The 19,330-nt window shown below is 35.8% G+C and overlaps 1 protein-coding gene across 3 annotated transcripts in view; it reads right to left on the reverse strand.

Moving 5' to 3' along the window:
• Dgk (diacyl glycerol kinase 1) overlaps positions 1-19,330 on the reverse strand; it is a 587,713-nt gene that overhangs the window by 61,826 nt on the left and 506,557 nt on the right. The gene's annotated exons all lie outside the window — the stretch shown is intronic.

A 19,330-nucleotide genomic window follows, 5' to 3' on the forward strand; every position in this document is an offset into this window, starting at 1 on the left:
TTTTTGTGGACCATACGGAAACCACAACGAAAACGGAAATATTGTTAAAATAACCGACTGAGAATTCACAATTAACTCTCACGTTTCCGTTCCCGGGCTCCGGCAAGCTTCTCGTTAATTGTGAATGCTCACATTTAAATACATTTATTTTAACAACATTTCCGTTCTCGTTCTTGTTGTCGTTTCCGTTACCGGTTTATTGTGAACCAGCCTTTTCTAGTTTACGCTGCAATATATAGGCCTAATAGTACATTATGCAACGAGCCTATAATGGTAGTAATTAAGACGCGAGTATGTTTGTTTATGAAACGAGCGCAAGCAAGTTTCATACGCCTTTTTATGCTCGACCATATTTCTAACTTGAAATTATTCATAAGTATTCATGTTATGGTTATGTAAGTGAGGAGCGGAACTGACCTTCTAAATTGTGAGATGTGCGCAGACGCGAAAGTATTGATTTTTTCCGAGGAACGAATGTCATTGACCTTGATATAATCTAGAGAATAACATGAACATTAATCTTGATATAACCTGGAAATTGATTTAGAATTAAAAACGAGATGACAAATTGAATTTATTTGAATATCATTTACAATTAACGCTAATTATTATAGTAACAGAACATAACCTTCTGCGACAGTATTGGATTTCCAGCCTCCGTGACGTTTCGCTAGTTGTCTTTCGATTGCATATCCGAAAATAATCGGTTTTATAATGGTACAATGGTGATTTCTCATTGGCTGAACAACTGAACTATAATGAATAGGTGTACTTTAATGAGGTGTATAATTACTACATTTCGGCATGGTCGAGCATAAATTACATTATACAATTTATTATTTAATGAAATAAAATACTAATTTCTGTACATTATGTTTGACTTACTGTTAGAGCAGAGGTCTCCAAAAAGCAGAGGTCTCCAAAAAGCGTATGTCATTCGAACACAGTGTAAGGCTAGAGAAGGGGGAGAGACTCGTACCTCAACAGATGGGAGCGGTCAGTGAGGGATTGCGGCAACGATCTCCTTATGTTTACAAATAACAACATCAAAAGGATAAGAAATATCATACGTTTATATATTATTTTGACACACTATAAGCTTTCACTTTTGATTGGGAAATATTCAATAATGTAATAATTCATTTCACATTACATCTAGAGGACATTCTGTATGCACGATTTTACAAATGCTCATTCTGTAAAGGGCTTCATTATTTTTTTCTAATATTCCAAGTTAGAACATAGCTAGCAAGAAGTTTTTCTGTTTAAGACAGAGGACACTTGTGTGATTTGTGTTTGTATTTTCTTCTTTCAAATTTATCAAAATATTTGTATGTATTTCACCTAAAATGAAACGAAAAACTATAAGTAAATCATGCGAAGCTGAGTGTAAACGTATCGTAATATACTGATTATTATGTATAACCAACAGTTATACAGATGTCCCAAAATAAATTACTTTCACATGCCCAGCATACCTGTAATTGTATGATATTCTTTGTGAAGAGTCGAATAGTGTCGTCGCATGTTGAATTTTAACATACCCTTAAGATTTTTTAAACAAAATTAAACATTTCATATTCTCACCACTAACACGAAAAAATATTTCTCTTCCCTGTCATCCTTGAATGTACTACGTCCATGATTAGAAAACATTGTGAAACGGTCGAACACTCCGACCAACACAATGATAATGGCAGTCCGCCACTGCTCTTCGTTTGCGCATAAAAATTGAGTACAGTACAGGTGGAGATGGGTGAGGCGGAGCGCGCTTATTACGTACTGGCTTCGGTTCCGTTCAGGGGCTTACTCGCGAGTACGCTTTTGGAGACGTCTGTGTTAGAGCATGGGCAAATCTTAATACTTTCCTTAGGCCTATCGCATTTCTTCCTCTCGCAACTCTGTAGCTCCCAATGTAGCTACGTGTGAAGTGTATTTTCTCCTTCAGTAAGGACACTCAGTGCAGGTAGAATGGACTCTGTACTAGCTGTAGTGTCTGTATGCGGTTCTTGCAAGACGTAAGTTTGCGGCTCGTTTTAAGTGGCGGCTCGTTTTAAGTGAAAAACAATATAATCCCCAGATCATTTCCCTTTAGTGATGAGTCGAAAGAGAAAGATTTTTTTTTATTAAGAAGGGAGGTGAAGCTTGTATTATGTTCTATTACACTTTCTTATGTCCCGCGCTGTGGCGTCGTGGTCTAAGGCATTCTGCCTAGCACTCGCGTTACGGAATGCGTGCTTGTTCGAGTCCTCATGGGGGAAGAAATTTTCTCATGGAATTTCGGCCAGTGTATGGGACCGGTGCCCACCCAGCATCGTGATGCAATAGGGGAGCTACGATAGGTAGCGAAATCCGGTTAAGAAAGCCAGCTATAACGGCTGGAGGGAATCATCGTGCTAACCACACGATACCTCTATTCTGGTTGGATGATCGTCCACTTCTGCTTCGGCATGTGGATGTGAGGCCAGCAGCCGGCTGGTCGGTCATGGTCCTTCATGGGCTATAGTGCCTTGGATTATATTATTATTATTATTATTATTATTATTATTATTATTACACTTTCTTATGCATGGAATTTTATGTTACAAATAAACACAGTGAAGGTTTTAGTAAAGAAATACTGTCTGGATCTGCTTTAGAACAGCTAAATGTAAAAATGGGATATAAACAAGGTGAGACTGATATAAACAAGGTGAGACTGACATCAAATATTTACAGGGCTAACGGCTTCGAAGCTGGGTACCTGGTTCTAATGAAGTGCACTGGTAGCGATCTAAAACATGGGGGCATGAGATAGTTACTCTGCCTGCCATTAAAAATTCACTTCACTAAATCCCCAAGGTAAAAAAAAATATATCAAATATTGTAAGCACGTTGTGCGTGCGAGTTACAGAATTACACGACATAATGATCGACTAGCTAAGAGCATTTATGGATAAATTTGAAATGTGGCAGTATCATGTAGAACATATACTCACTTTCTTTGACTATAAACTCTCTTGAAGAGTGATAAGAAAATCTTATCAAATATGAGACCCTACTTCAAGACCTACAGCAGAATTCACTGGTAAGTTTGGAGAAACAGTGACAATTGACAAAGAATCGACATTTTTCTGCAATTCTTTTGGCTTACAGCCGATAGAAAATCCTGAAAGTTTATAGCAGGGCAGGGCATGAGAGCGGCTCCATTTAGTCGGCCAGAGCTGCTCTCGCTCCGCAAGGCACTTCAATTCCAAGCCAGAGCAGAACGCTCACGCAGTGGCGGACTCGCATTACAGCTACCTTCCCTGCATTAATGTAACAAGAGCCACGGTTGTTCTAGTCATTTAGTCTGTGAGTACATAATAGTTTATAAGGATCTTACATCAATCCATTGTACAGTACAGACTTTATGACACTCTTATTAATTTAATGAAATAAACTTCGCTCTATGTACACACACAAATCATTAGGCTTATTTACATAACTCATACGCACATATTGCAATCTCCTCACCACGGTTCTACGAGACAGGCGTATGGCTTCCACTTCCCTTACTTGCTGTGGACAGAGTCCATCTGCCAATATAATTAAACATCGCTTGATGAAATTACGTTCGTTGAATGTTTTCAATTCCTTTGCAATTTCGTGGCAAATTTTGTAGCTAATTCTCATAGCCGATTCACTAAGTGCATTATTGTCATTCTGTTAATATATAATATAATATAATATAATATAATATAATATAATATAATATAATATAATATAATATAATATAATATAATGTGTGATATGATATGATATGATGTGATATGATATGACCATAAATTAATACAACTTAAAGAAAATGTTTTTCAGGTACATTATATTAGAGTATTTATTCGATATTTATATTGCATTATAAGTTATTATAGTACATTTAGTAATATATAATTTTAAATTATACAAATATTATGATATATCATAGTATAGTATATTACAGTTCATGATATATAATATGATATATGATATATCATGAACTGTAATATACTATACTATGATATATCATGATACTTGTGTAATTTAAAATGATATATTACTAAATGTATAATAACCTATAATGCAATGTAAATATCAAATAGATACTCTAATATAATGTATCTGAGAAACATTTTCTTTAAGTTGTATTAATTTATGGCGTTCATTACCAACATATTTGTCATATTCAGTAGCATGTTGTGAAGAATAATGTCGTTGGATATTGAACCTCTTAATCAGTTGGGGTGTTTTATGCCAAATTAAACACTTTGCTAATCCACTGCTCTCTGCCAAAAAGAACTCCTCCTCCCATGATACATTAAAAGCATTGGGAGTAGCGGGCCGCTTTAGTGTATGAGCGGAGGCTCCGTCTTCAAAGTTCATCATACTGCAGAGTCACCACTGCACCGACACTGAATGACGTACAGTATGCATACGTCAGAGCGCTCGCAAGATGCGCTCTTTAAAGCACACAGCGCTCCTTTCTCAGAATCACGTAATGTGCCCAGCCCTGGTTTATAGCTTGAATTGATAAATCTACAGAACAGCACGCCACTCAGATTCCAGAGAAATCAGGAATCGAACTGTTCCATATTCTAACTGTGAAGTAATGTATGAATATCATGGAATATTAATAAATACACACAATACAATTTTTCATATTATCTAATATAACGATGTATTTTCTTTCCATGGAGGTTGATGATATTAGTTTTTAGGCTTTCTTGATAACTGTATTCATAGTAAACTTTTAGGTATATCATCGTGTACTGGAGATATTAACACTGTAGAACATCCAAAAATCTACTTCTTCTCAATTTCAGTACATCAGTGTTATTTTTGTTTTTCCGTTTTTCAAAAATTCTCATACCTCATTTGAAATCCTCTCCCAGCATTCAAGATCTCGTCTTTAGTGACTGCAAGGTAGTCAATAAACGAGTATTGTTACCACTGCAACTATTGCTAGAGCGAGACGTGTCGTTGCCTAGCAACAACTCCGCCGCACCGGTGCTGCGAGGAGAGGCGTTGTTGTCGCAGAACATGCGACTCGCGGGCTTTATTAAGTTATCTGCGACTGTGGCGCTACACTTTAATATGCGGGCTGCGTTGTTAACTCGATGAGACCCTTGTCGCATGTAAAGTAACAGCTTTCCGCCTTTTTTAATTGTATCTGTGACGTTAGTAACGTCCATCACAGATTTCACAACAGAAAAGTGTACTTTCAAATTAACGACACAGGATTGCACTCCGGCCTATACCTAGAAAATATGATGAATTATAGAGCGGAAGAGATAAATTATGAGAAGTCTAAATTGGATTTTCTTTCGATTAAAAATTCTGCTTAATTTGTAAGAGTAGGGCTACTTAAAAGAGACGACCAATGGCAGAATCTTATTTTATGCTGCAGTGATGCGCAGTTTATTTGTTTATTTTCTATTCTTAATGTAATGTATATTTTTAAAACATTATTATAATTTACAGAGAAATTGGTCTACAGATTGTACACTGGCATTCAAAGATATCTAACCTACAATTTTTTGTTCGTGCAAGCGAAAAGAGATAGTCAGAACCGAAGATATGAATATCTCGGAGGTAAATAATGATAACCCTCCCATTTTATATTTTCAATGCTTTTGGTGCAAACAATCATTTCCAAAAAGAACTTTAATTTTTTTCAAGTAGTACATGAATCTACAGGGAAATGCATAGGCGGAGTTACGGGAGGGCATGGGGGGAGGCATTGCCCCCCAGACTTGTCTGAATTTTTTTTCTACTAACGTTAGAAAATATTAAATTCAAAATATCTTTTTGCTTTTGTTTATGATCAAGTTCCTGTTCTTAAATTGATGAATTAATGTCTTCAGATCATGTGTCTGGACTATAATAGACCTATTTATTTTAAATTTCTAAATGTTTAAGAATTTCTATACCTCATTTGAGGAATAGAAGCACTGTAATGTTTCTTTTGTAACAGCCTGTACAAGTCTGCAGGTGTTCAGGCCGCCGCTTGGATAAATATGAATAACATACTGCAAAACAAAGCAGAAAAAAGAAAAGTGATCCTGGTATTATATGTAAACTTAAAGACGAGGTTAAATAAAATAGAGTTTGCATTTCATAATTATGATATCTTCAGGAAGGTAAACTTTATATAAAAAAGTTTCTGTTAGCACTGTTACGTAGTTTTATTGATGTATGCATGTGTTTCTGTACGAGAGAGAGAAAAAGAGGGATATTGTTTTAAGTTATGCTCTATTATAATTTGTAGTAAACCTACAGTTCAAGGGTTATACAACTCGGTCCGAAAGAACGCGGATGTGGATGTAACATTGTAAGAAACAGGCCCTCGAAAATACCTTTATTAAATAATCATATTCCAATATACTGTACCACGGTCAAGCTATAACAGGAGGAAGGAGGTAAATGATGTCCCCCATAACCTCGTTAAACGAAGATTCTATGGTTTTTCTTCCCCCCCCCCAAGGAAACGGTTCTCTCTCCGCCTATGGGAAAATGGCAGAACAATGCAGGCTATATTTTATAACAATCCACATTCCTCTGCAGTAAATAATCACAAACCTCATTTTCAAGATGGGGAACCGTGTAGTGAAACATAAGCGTTCAGTTAAAGATAATCGTGTTTATCGAAAGCAAAACAGTGAAAACGGTGATGATTTTGATAGTGATGACAGCCTAAAAGATCCTGATTGCAGGGAAACTTCAGTTGGTAGGCCTACAAATAATTAATCAGAAGAAAGTATACAGGTTAGCTACCTAGATAGTGTATAGCTACGTGTACTCCGTGGTTTCTGATGTGGGTTAATTATTTGTATGCAAAAACATTAAATGATTATAAAAATACTATTTTGTTATACATTAGCATGACTATTGTTCAAATTATTAATAACATGTATCTCTTTATAATTTCAACACTACACATTCATTGCTCATTTTATAAATGTGATATGTGGTTTACCATTTTTTTACATTTTAGCATAGAGTTCAATAATATTAATATTATTTAAACTTATAATTTAAAAAAAAATATACATTGTAGGATATGCACCATTTAAATTTAGCTGCAATAGTAATGCAATACATGGATTTTAAAGCAAGAAAATCCACTAAAACCAAAATTAGCATTGTTGTGTTGATTTCAGTTCACAAAAGATGCTCAAAATGGCTCCCATTTACTGCCAAAAATTCATAAATCTGTCTTTGAAATTGTTTAATTTTTAACCATTGTTGTTCAATTGTTTTTATTATCTTTATTCACATGTTTCTATTAGCTTTTGTCTGCAATAATTGTTTAATCCAAAAGCCTCTTCAAATTGATGTAATGAAATATTATAATTTCCCTTTATTCAGTACACATACATTGCCAACAAAAGAGGTAATTTTTACAAAATAATAGTTTATAAACGGCAAAAAATATGATTTTGTACGTACTAAGATCTGAAGAATCCTAAAATGGAGAAATAAGTACATGGCGCCATTAAAAAAAGAACAGACTCATTGGCACACTCTTTATAAATGAAAAGCACAGTACTTGAAAACATGTTCAAAATATTCCTCCTCTGATACCCTACAACTTTTGTATGAAAAGTTTCTTCATAAAATTATAGGCCTAAATAAGAAAATTACGAGTATTGTTCCATACTTTCTACTCACCCCGTATACAAAGTTATTTGGATAAATTAACAGGAGATGTGTTCGTGTTCTTATGTCAGTTTTCTTATAAGCAGCAATACATAAAATTCTGTTGATTTTTTGTTTCTTTTTTGGTCTAGGCCACAAGTTCAAGAAATAACTTATCTTAATTGCATTCAAATGAATCGCCCAACTTATCTTAATTGCATTCAAATGAATCGCCCTGGACCAAAGGCTTTAGAAGAACCTTCTGTATTCGATTACAGTTTTTGGTCCAGGGCGCATGCATTCTTTGCTGACAGTCGAAAATTTGCAGTGCTAATTCAAGAATAACATATCTTCATTATACTCAAATATATTGCCATGGACCGTAAAACAAAAGTCAATAGATTTTTCTGTAATACTTTAAGCAAAACCAACATACAGTAAGTAAATGGATACGTCTCCTATCAAATATCGCTATGTCAACACTGTCAGGGAGCAGAGTAGGCAAATCAAGTCTACCAATCAGTAAACAGGATGCGAGTATCGATAATTTGAAAAAAAAAAATATTTGAACTTAAGCCATTCTTCTGCTCAACTCTGCAGATCTGTCGTCGTCTTCGCTGTCATCAGTATTAAACATCCGCTTCAGCTCTCAACTATATAACAGAAATATTATCTCAATTCACATAAATATGTTTATATGCAGGCATGAAAGAGCACTTCTTATTGGAGTCGAGATGACTATCTTCCGTTTACGATTGTGGTGAACAAAGAACTGTAGTCATCTGCGCTCATCCATGAAAGAATTTCGAAATATATTGCCTATTGGCAGCTTCTGATTTCACGATTCTTTTGAAACTGTAAGCTATTTTGAGCAGATCATTCATTTAGTTCATTCATTATTGTTCTGCCCAAGGGCAGGTCTTTCACTGCAAACCCAGCTTTCTCCAGTCTTTCCTATTTTCTGCCTTCCTCCTTGTTTCCTCATATGATCCATAAACCTTAATGTCGTCTATCATCTGATATCTTCTTCTACTCCGAACTCTTCTCCCGTTCACCATTCCTTCTAGTGCATTCTTTAGAAGGCAGTTTCTTCTCAGTCAGTGACCCAACCAATTCCTTTTCCTCTTCCTAATCACTTTCAGTGTCATTCTTTCTTCATCCACTCCAAAATAGCTTCATTTCTTATTCTGTCTGTCCACTTCACACATTCCATATCCACATTTCAAATGCTTCTCTTCATTTCGTCGTAATGTCCATGTTTCTGCCCCATACAATGCCACACTCCATACAAAGCACTTCAATAGTCTCTTCCTTAGTTCTTTTTACAGAGGTCCACAGAAGATGCTCCTTTTTCTATTAAAAGCTTCCTTGGCCATTGCTATCCTCTTCCGGACTTCCTGGCAGCAGCTCATGTTACTGCTTAGCTATACTACACCCCAAGTATTTGAAGCTGTCCACTTGCTCTACTGCCTCATTTAGAATTCTCAAGTTTATCTTCTGTATTTTTCTTCTTATGACCATGCTCTTCGTCTTATTTGCATTTATCTTCATCCCATACTGCTCACAGCTGTCATTTAGCTCCAGTAGCATAGCCTTTAGTATCATTTCCTCCTACTATCGCTTCTCCCATGTTCTGAAAACAGTTCTTTACTAAATTTTAAGCAGTTATTTTAGCTATAATGAATCAACATTTTTAGTGGGTCTGGTATATTTTAAAAGATCTGCTCGTAGCATTTTAAAAATGGTCGCCAGAATAGGGCAGAATGTTAAACAAATGTAGCCTATAAGGTAATTACTTATGTAAAAAAAAAAAAACAAAAATGCAAATCAAGATTTCAGGTATAACTCCCTGTAAAGTTGATTTGAATAATTTCGAGGGAAAAATTGTTCCGGAGCCGGGTATCGAACCCGGGACCTTTGGTTTAACGTACCAACGCTCTACCACTGAGCTACCCGGGAACTCTAACCGACACCGATCCAATTTTTCTCTCTATATCCACAGACCTCAAAGTGGGCTGACAACTGTCAAGCAACCAACTTCGAGTGCACACTAACTCTGTGTGACTTAAATTGTGGTTTTCTGTTAACGAACAGTGACGTGTATTATGCAAATCAAGATTTCAGGTATAACTCCCTGTAAAGTTGATTTGAATAATTTCGAGGGAAAAATTGTTCCGGAGCCGGGTATCGAACCCGGGACCTTTGGTTTAACGTACCAACGCTCTACCACTGAGCTACCCGGGAACTCTAACCGACACCGATCCAATTTTTCCCTCTATATCCACAGACCTCAAAGTGGGCTGACAACCGTCAAGCAACCAACTTCGAGTGCACACTAACTCTGTGTGACTTAAATTGTATTATGCAAATCAAGATTTCAGGTATAACTCCCTGTAAAGTTGATTTGAATAATTTCGAGGGAAAAATTGTTCCGGAGCCGGGTATCGAACCCGGGACCTTTGGTTTAACGTACCAACGCTCTACCACTGAGCTACCCGGGAAAAATTGGATCGGTGTCGGTTAGAGTTCCCGGGTAGCTCAGTGGTAGAGCGTTGGTACGTTAAACCAAAGGTCCCGGGTTCGATACCCGGCTCCGGAACAATTTTTCCCTCGAAATTATTCAAAAACAAAAATATTTATATTTACCATTTTGGCCAAAAATTCAGTCCTAGTGTCCCTTAAATATTAAATTAAGATTTTAAAATCACCCGTTTCATTGTCTTGCCATGGATAAATATATAATAGGATGCGAAACTTACTAAGTTTCCCATAACACATGCTAGAGGCGCTAATGTAGAAACCGATCTTGCTGCCATCTGTTGGACGGAGGAGAACTTATTACATCTAGCAGCGCGCCAAGTAGCGAAAACAAAAACTAATTACTCCATGCATTTAGCAGCGAACCTGGTGACGAAAATGTTACCCTATGCAGAAAATATTCCTTCCCTCCCACCCTCATCGATATTCTCAGCTAACCCAATTTAAAATAAAACATTTACATTTTTATTTCTCACACCATCTTCCACTGAAAATTCTTATCGAAATCAACAGGAAGATAAAAGAGACGATATATTTTATACTACCTAATTAAAATATAACCAAACAGAGACAGAAAATAAAGCAAAGGAATAGATATTTGGGATTTTATTCTTTGGGTATTCAGTGTACAATGCAATGGAAAAGTCTGCAAAAACTACTTAGTTCAATTTATTATATTACTATTACTTTACAATACATTCAACAACACTATTTTTACAACGTCCACAAAGATCACTGTTTAACATACACTGCTTATACACACAATTAGTATCATTTTATGTCCACTCATTAGCAAGTTTCTGGCTACCATTTTGTCTTCTCGAGCATCGTCTGTTCGTCTCGAACGAACGGATAAATAGAAAACTCTGGGTAATCTACCCAACACGTAGTTCTAATGTTCACAAGCCACGACGTTGGGCGCTGATCATCTTATTTGAACCTCCTTCCGTCAGATGGTGCTGACCGCAGTTTCGCATCCTATTATATATTTATCCATGGTCTTACTGTTTATAAGCATACGATACTACAAAAGGTCTTAAGCCCGGTTCTTGACAGCGTACTTGACGTTTTACTTGCACATGCAAAACGTTACAAGTAAAAAGGAGCGTGTGGACCTTAAAACTGAGCGATTTTTAGAACTGAACTAAGACTGGAGACTGAGTTGGATGCATTCAGTTCTAAACATCGCTCAGTTTTAAGATCCACACGCTCCTTCTTACTTGCAACGTTTTGCATGTGCAAGTAAAACGTCTAGTAAGCTTTGCGTCTGGACCAGGCTTTAGAAACTTCTGCTATGTAATCCTCAGGGAATAGCAATTGTTTTGTTAAGATTTTAGTATTAAATTTAATCTAAATAGAATCTTTTATGGATACCAACATAATAAACGACTGCAGTGTTGAAGAGCATGGCAGATTTGGTTGCACAGTTTTAATGAAAGTTTCATCTTCTACTTTTTTAAATTCGTATTTCTCATTATTAAGGTTTATAAAGCAATGAGACACACATAATAGCTATTTTTAATTAAACAGATTCATACTAGACTTCTCTGTTTAAATCACGAGCGTCATTTTACGAGCTAACTCTCTCTGTATTCTTTCCTTCAGCTATGCGGTTTTGTCGACTAATAAAATGGAAACCATGGAAACACAATCCACAAAACAAAAGCGAAAACATAACCAGTGCAAATGATTCTGGCTATTAAAGCTGAACTCTTCATATTCTTTCCAAGCAATCCATTTACAAAAATTATGTCCTCCGTAAACCTAGCTCTTGGAGTCGATCTTAATTTATCGATCATAAATTGAATATAGATCTAATTATAGGAATTGATGTAAATACTTTCAATTGAATATTTAGATATTTAATTGCCGCACATTATGTTGGAAATTGCTAGATTAATAATATGATCTGATATTAAAATGTGTTTTGTCTGACAACATGAAATTCATTGCTTTGACTAAGCAGTTTATGATTCACGAGACCTAACCTAAAACTGTATTTTGTTTGATCACGTGAAATGATTAGTACAAACTCCGAAAACCGAATGCCACTTTGAAATGTATGCTTAAGAACACTTACTTGCGCTTAATAATTTTGCTATTCTGGTTATAATTGCTGTCTCCATGCGCATTTTCTATCGATAACCCAAGTGCATGTATCACACCATATATTTATTTACACTTATCTGGCTATAATATTGAATTGTAACCACAACGCAACACGCAAAATAACTATTATATATTAATATAGGCTAATACTGATATTAATTATTAGTATATTCGAATTTTACTAGCTTCCAGTAATTGACTCAGAAATCTAGAACAATTTGAATTTTCAAAATTTGCACTGCCGACAACAACTGTTCCTGCTGCCAACATAACAGTTAGAAAATCACTATCAGTTTTTTTTTTTTTTAAATTGGTGGCACTTTATATGCCTGTTTCAATAAGTTCCAGGTCTCTTATGGACCCTTGCCTTTCGCAGTCGTGTAGGGAAATATGATTATGTTACATTGACGTACTATCAGTTATTGTATTCCTCCAAAGAGTTTGTAATATATAACTAGAGACACCAATGGCGCTAGTTTCGCGTACAAAATTGAACCGCTGTTCGGCCGCCATTAAAGGGAGTTGATGCTTCGTCAGGAGTGCAAGCAGTTCATGCTTATTGAGGAGTACGAATAAATATAAGTACACTTGAAGGGAAATAATAAGAAAATGGTGAAATACTGCGCCGCAAATATTTGTTCGAACATAGCTACTATTGTAGGATGCCCAGGAAAGCATGCATATCTTAATATTTGGAAGAATGTTCCAAATGCAGTTCCTCCTTTGAATGTGTTTACAGAATGTCGGAATATTTCATGGATAAAAGTTTTTCCAGAAACACATTAATCAGGTTTATAAGACTGATTTCAACAATGTATGTAAGGGTTAGGTGCCATCACATTACAGTGGATTATAATAGCAGAGCGCATAAGAAAATCCGCAGATTATATCTGTCTAAAACTGTTTTGTTTCACAATAAATTAATTAATTATGTAATTTCCGTTTTGTACAGCATGTACTTCTAATTTTTGGTTATATTAAATGCAAAGAAATTAGTGAAAATATAGTTGATGGCCTAGCTAGGCCTATTATTACCACTACTACTAGGTCTATTATTACCACTAGCACTGACTAGGTCTCACTACTACTAGGCCTACTGATACCACCAAAACTAGGCCTACTATTACCACTACTACTAGGCCTATTATTACCACTACTACTAGGCCTACTATTACCACAAAAACTAAGCCTACTACTACCACTAATACTAGGCCTACTATTACCACTACTACTAGGTCTATTATTACCACTACTACTAGGCCTACTATTACCGCTACTAATTGTATTAAAAAGTCTGTACTGACCTCTAAGTTGGTGGTCATCAATTACACAATGAATAGTTTGTTTTATGATAAAATTTATTCTCATAATTTTTATGATCTCATGTTTCACCACTAAATATTTTCGAAGCACCATATACCTTCCTCTTCCTTTGCATGAAAGGACTGAAATATAGATCATATAGATATTTATTGCAGTAAATATCCATTATTATGTCTTTAAAACAATACTAGTAATACTGAAAATTAATGTTGACATTGCCATTATTCAATATTTCACATACTTATCCCGAGTGTATATGTTGATTTAATTTATTTTTTAGAATATCGCCATTATAATACTTTGATAAATATAGCGCTCCTCTGCCATTCACGTTTATTTCATCACGACTCATCCTTTGTAAAAGATGTTTAAAACAGTGTCTATCACCAGACTACATCAATGTATTGTGGTACTGTTTTAGAATTTCGCGCCGCAAACACTCCCCTTAATGGCGGATGCTAGCCGGTTCAATTTGTGACATTTTTCTTGCCTGCCACTCACGGGTATGTGTCTCTAGTAAGTATTACAAACTCTTTGTATTCCTCAGTATGGAAATTCGAAACGAAGTTGGCAAAAGAAAATTCAACCGTTAAACTAGAAAATAACCATAATCCACTAGCATATGTAATAATGGGGGAAAAATGGTTAGGTTTCACCGTTAGGGAATTAAGTAAGATGATTCGGACTATACATGCTGAAAAGTCACTCCTTGACCATGATCTTTCCTGATTTATTTGATGTACATGATAATGGATATTTCTATACAGAATTAAAATAATGCTGTCAAGTGTAATTTCTATTTATAATCTTTGAAAGAAATCCTCAACTTTCTCCACTAACGTCCTTCTGAGCTCCACACAAACCTGTACACGAACCTTTAGCTGTAGAGAATAAGCAATCTTGGAACCGACAGCACATTAACACGTGTCAGGTGCAGTTTTTCTGCTACCATGAAATGACAAGGTCTCCGACAACTTTCTTAATGTTGTTCGTCTATCTTCCCTGACATTGCAGCAGCAGTGTTAAAGTTTACGTCTGCAAGAGCTGTGATTGGAGCCACGGACTAATGCCTTTCGATGACGGCTTTCCATGTTGGAACATTTTGTACCACCTGCGAGCAGTACTATAAAGTAGAAGGGATTGTCCACAAGACAGCTGTAATATTTCACACACCTCAGCACACGATTTTTTAAGAAAGACAAAATTTCATAATAGCCTCTTTATCTTCACGCACCAAATCCATTATGCCGTAGGCGAAACTAAACATGTCTCAACTTGATCGTCTGTCATAGGTTGAAACGGGAAATAAACAGAAAGCCTACGTAAATCCTAAACTCTATTTTTCTGGCCAGAAAATAGACCGTCTGGCATATTATTTATTAATATGATTCATTAAGCATCTGAAGACACAAACCGTTAGATATCAGAAATGCGGGGTGGGAATAACATCAAAAGACGTTGTCAGTCATCTTAAATTGAAGAGGTCGTTGATTAATATTGTAAAATTACATACTGATAATATCTCAGGCAAACATTTTAACGGTTTATAATAATTTCATGAATAAAATTTTTCATTGACTAGAGTTCGGGGTAGAAGAAGATATCAGATGAGAGACGACATTGAGATATATGGATCATATGAGGAAACGAATATAATATTCTGGGGAAATTCCACAGATAGTAATAGTGTATTTCTATTACAAAAAAGAGTAATTAGAATAATAGTAGGTGCCAAATCTAGGGAATCGTGTACGACTATTTAAAAAAAACTACAAATAATGCTCATGTTTGTCAGTATATATTTTCATTAATAATCTTCCTCGTATGTAATCGTGAAAACTTAGTAACTAATTCAACAGTTCATAGCATAAATACACGTCAAAAATGACTTTCATACTCCATCGGCAAGTCTATCGTGTTATCAAAAAAGGAGTGCGTTATATGGCAGTAAAAATTTTTTAATAGCCTCCCTATCGATATAAAAAATGAAACTCAAAACATAAAATTATTTAGGGCCAAATTAAAGAAATACCTAATTTCTCACGCCTTCTGTTCTGTAGGTGAATTCATGACATTCAATAACACTTCATGAAATTGATACTAAAACTTTGTGTTGTACTAGTAGTATATTGTAAATCTAGTCTGTATATATTTCATCTAGACTATGACTATAAATTAAGATTTTATAATAGTATTAAGTTTTTTGACTTGTTCCTTATTCTAGCTGTAAACAATGTATGAATACCACGGAATGTTAATAAATACAATACAATACAATACAAGAGGAAGGCAGAAAATAGGAAAGATTGGAGAAAGCTGGGTTTACAGTGAAAGACCTGCCCTTGGGCAGAATACTAAATGAATGAAATGAATACATCACAAAATAATTTCTTCCGGGATGTAGAAGAATCCGACACCTCCTGACATGCCATAGCAATATTAATGTTGGAAGTGTCCTCTAACTTAATCCAACTAGAATGTTATTGTACAGGGACATCATTTTATTTTTACTAACATTTTTAATATTAACATGTCTATACCTTTAGAGAACCGGAAACACCGCTTGCTCCCCCCTCCAAGACTGGAGTTCGATGATACTGGCGTAAAACACAAATCACTCTACTAGGTATAGGATGGAAGAAAAGTAGTTCATCTATTTACGTAAACTAGGAAATATCGCGATTTTGAGTTTGATAAATTTCATTAGGTTTTTCTTTAATCAAAGTACAGTACTGTATTAAGAATAAGTGTTTTTACTCACGAAGTGAGTTATCCATGCGAACGTATTCATTATGCAGTGTATATTATACTGTCTACAGCACATTAGCGTACAATATAGAGAAAGAAGTTAAACTGAAAAATAATCATAATATGAATATTTAAACACAATTTTGAAAATGGTGGCCGTTCATTTCGATACAGGCTTCAGTCCTTTTGTGCATATTATCGCACTATAGACTATTGCATCTAATTCCAATTGCCAGTTTCGTCCTTCGTACTAGTAACTCATGTTGAAATAATTCTGCACCTACTCTACGTACTGTGAAGTCAATTTTCACTTCTGCCCGACCCGAAAATATAAAATTACTCAGACATGCTATCTACTGTCCGTCCAAGTGGTTATGCCGCAGGATTGTAGAAAGGGAGGAAATCACGTGACAGTTAATTACTTAACGAGGCCCTTTTATTTAAGTTAAATTAAACAGCTGTATAATATTACGTAATCGTCCAATTCCTAAGAAAAATTAATGTTTTCAGAAAAGAGCTAAGACAGCCCAGCTTTTACAGAGAGGCGAGCAGAAGCAGGTGGGGGAAATCGGGATGCGATGTAGGCAAACGGACAGTACCTGTGCGAAAATATGATTCAATATTGAAAGCTCTTTCGTCACTGGAAAACGCGAACATATTTCTGGAACGTACTATACTCAGTAACTCAGTACTGCTTACTATCTGCGGTCTTGGTTCTGTGTGGAGTTGGAACTTCCTTAGTAGAAGGGATGGGAGTGAAGTACATTCAAAAACTCAGGTACAATAAAAATTGAAGTAAAAATAAAATGATGTCCCTGTATCAGTCGCACTATATTCTGTAACTTTCGCTAAAGTGTGTGTTTGTCTATGTTGTTAGCTTTTTTTTTTTTAAGATGAGCAAGTGTCATTGGACGATTTATGTACACTCTGCACTTTAGTAACTCCAAAAGGATAAAGTCTGAAGATATTAGGTGGCTAATCTGCTTAGTAATATCCTAAGAGAATCATCCAGTCATCCTCTTATTACGTTCTACATCCTGGAATGGTGAACGGGAGAAGAGTTCGGAGCAGAAGAATGTATCAGATGACAGACAACATTAAGATATATCGATCGTATGCGGAGAACTAAGAGGAAGGCGGAAAATAGAGAAGTTTGGAGAATGCTGGGTTCGGAGTGAAAAACCTGCACTGGGCAGAAAAGTATGGCTGAATGAATGTAGATTTTATCTTTATCAAACGCATGTGAGAAAACCAAACCCCTAACTCTAGTCTTCTGACGTCGTTCCTGCCTTTACTGTACTGGAATGCAACTGAGAAAACTGTCCGACCAACCAAAACCAGAAAACTTACCTATACTGTTTTCGCTGTAAGAAAAATCCTAATGTAAACATAAGCACGTGGCTGTCATACCCGTGATTGGCTCCCAGTCGAAACACTCACATTACGCAGGAAAATATAGTTCGTATTTGGAAACCACAATCTTGTATTATTTGAAAATAAAAAATTGAATTCTAGTTGTTAAATACGATGAAACATTTAACTTTACTCATATGTAAAACGCTATGTAAAAGAAAACCTACTTTTATATGTTGTTATGTACTATGAACGCGGATGAATACCAACAGTAATACCGAGGTAGTCTGTTCTTGTAACAAGATGGCGTCACTTGAGCTCGTACCGTAGTTCACGTAAGCACGTGGTACTGAAGTATGGCTTCTGTATCCTCAACTGTCCATTGTGAAGACATAAGACTTAAAAAATAATTTAATTACAGTAATTATAAAGTAAATGTTTCCTAAGCAAATGAATGCATAGTGAGGTTAGGCCTACTTGGGGAGTAACGGGAAATGTTTAACATGAAACAGAATGTACAACAGTAGGCGGGAACACGTACTGAGAATCTATGGCGCGAAACAGTGGCCAATGACGCCCCACTTCAGTCACGTGCTATTGTTTATATTAGGATTTTTCTTACAGCGAAAAGATTATAAATGCGTATTTGTATGGAACTTAAAATTGTTTGTGTGTGATCAGTAGGCCCCGGGAAAAGTATTGCTATCAGCTTAGTATGCAACATTGCATATCTGCTTTGAGAGGGATGGGGTAAATAACGCTAGACAGCGTGACGTTGGCAGTAGTACAGTTTGGTTCATGAGAAATGAAGTAATACATGAAAGTCTCATTATTTGTGCGTCCTTTTGACTGGTTTCCAGTGATTAGTTATGAAGCTTACAAAGTGCAATTCTAATTTTATTCCCATTAAGAGACCTACATATTTCATTGTACTTGATATGCTGATAATAATATTATTTACGTATTGATGCATTGCAATGAACTATGACAAGCATGTGCAAGACATGTAACGTGTATCATATTCGGATAACGTGTTTCAAGAAAATTAGCAGATTTATTCATATAGCTAGCAGCATAGTAACACATTTTGAATTGTACACATAGCACTATCAGAAAGTTCACATATGGTGGAATAATTAACCCTCTCTAACACTTCACTCATTAAGAGATACAGCAACATTCCGCACTAAGGGCAGCCACAACCACATTTGCAACGTGACGTCCAACAGAGTCCATGCTTTCATCTATAAAAACCCATATCTTCTCATTTTGTAATTTGCACTTCACTTCACGCAGACATTTCTCATATGCATGTTGCATATACTTCTTCCGCAATGTTGCTTCTTTAGGAATTTGTCTTCCAGTGTACTTTTCTGAAAAGCCACGGGGTTTCGCGTTTTCTAATTTGTTTAACGGAATATTTGAAGCAATAAACGCGTCACACATATCATCGTAAAATGATCGTTCAAGTAATTGTGAAGGAGATTCGTGCTGCACCTTGCTTAAATTCTGTTGTCTTTTACATGCGCGTTTATGCTTATTGCTATTTATATGCTTCTTAACGTTGCATGCCATGTAGGCTGCCAATTTCACGTGACACAATTCACAAAACAGTTCTTACCGT

Source organism: Periplaneta americana, chromosome 1, assembly GCF_040183065.1.
Source record: "Periplaneta americana isolate PAMFEO1 chromosome 1, P.americana_PAMFEO1_priV1, whole genome shotgun sequence".
Taxonomy (NCBI): domain Eukaryota; kingdom Metazoa; phylum Arthropoda; class Insecta; order Blattodea; family Blattidae; genus Periplaneta; species Periplaneta americana.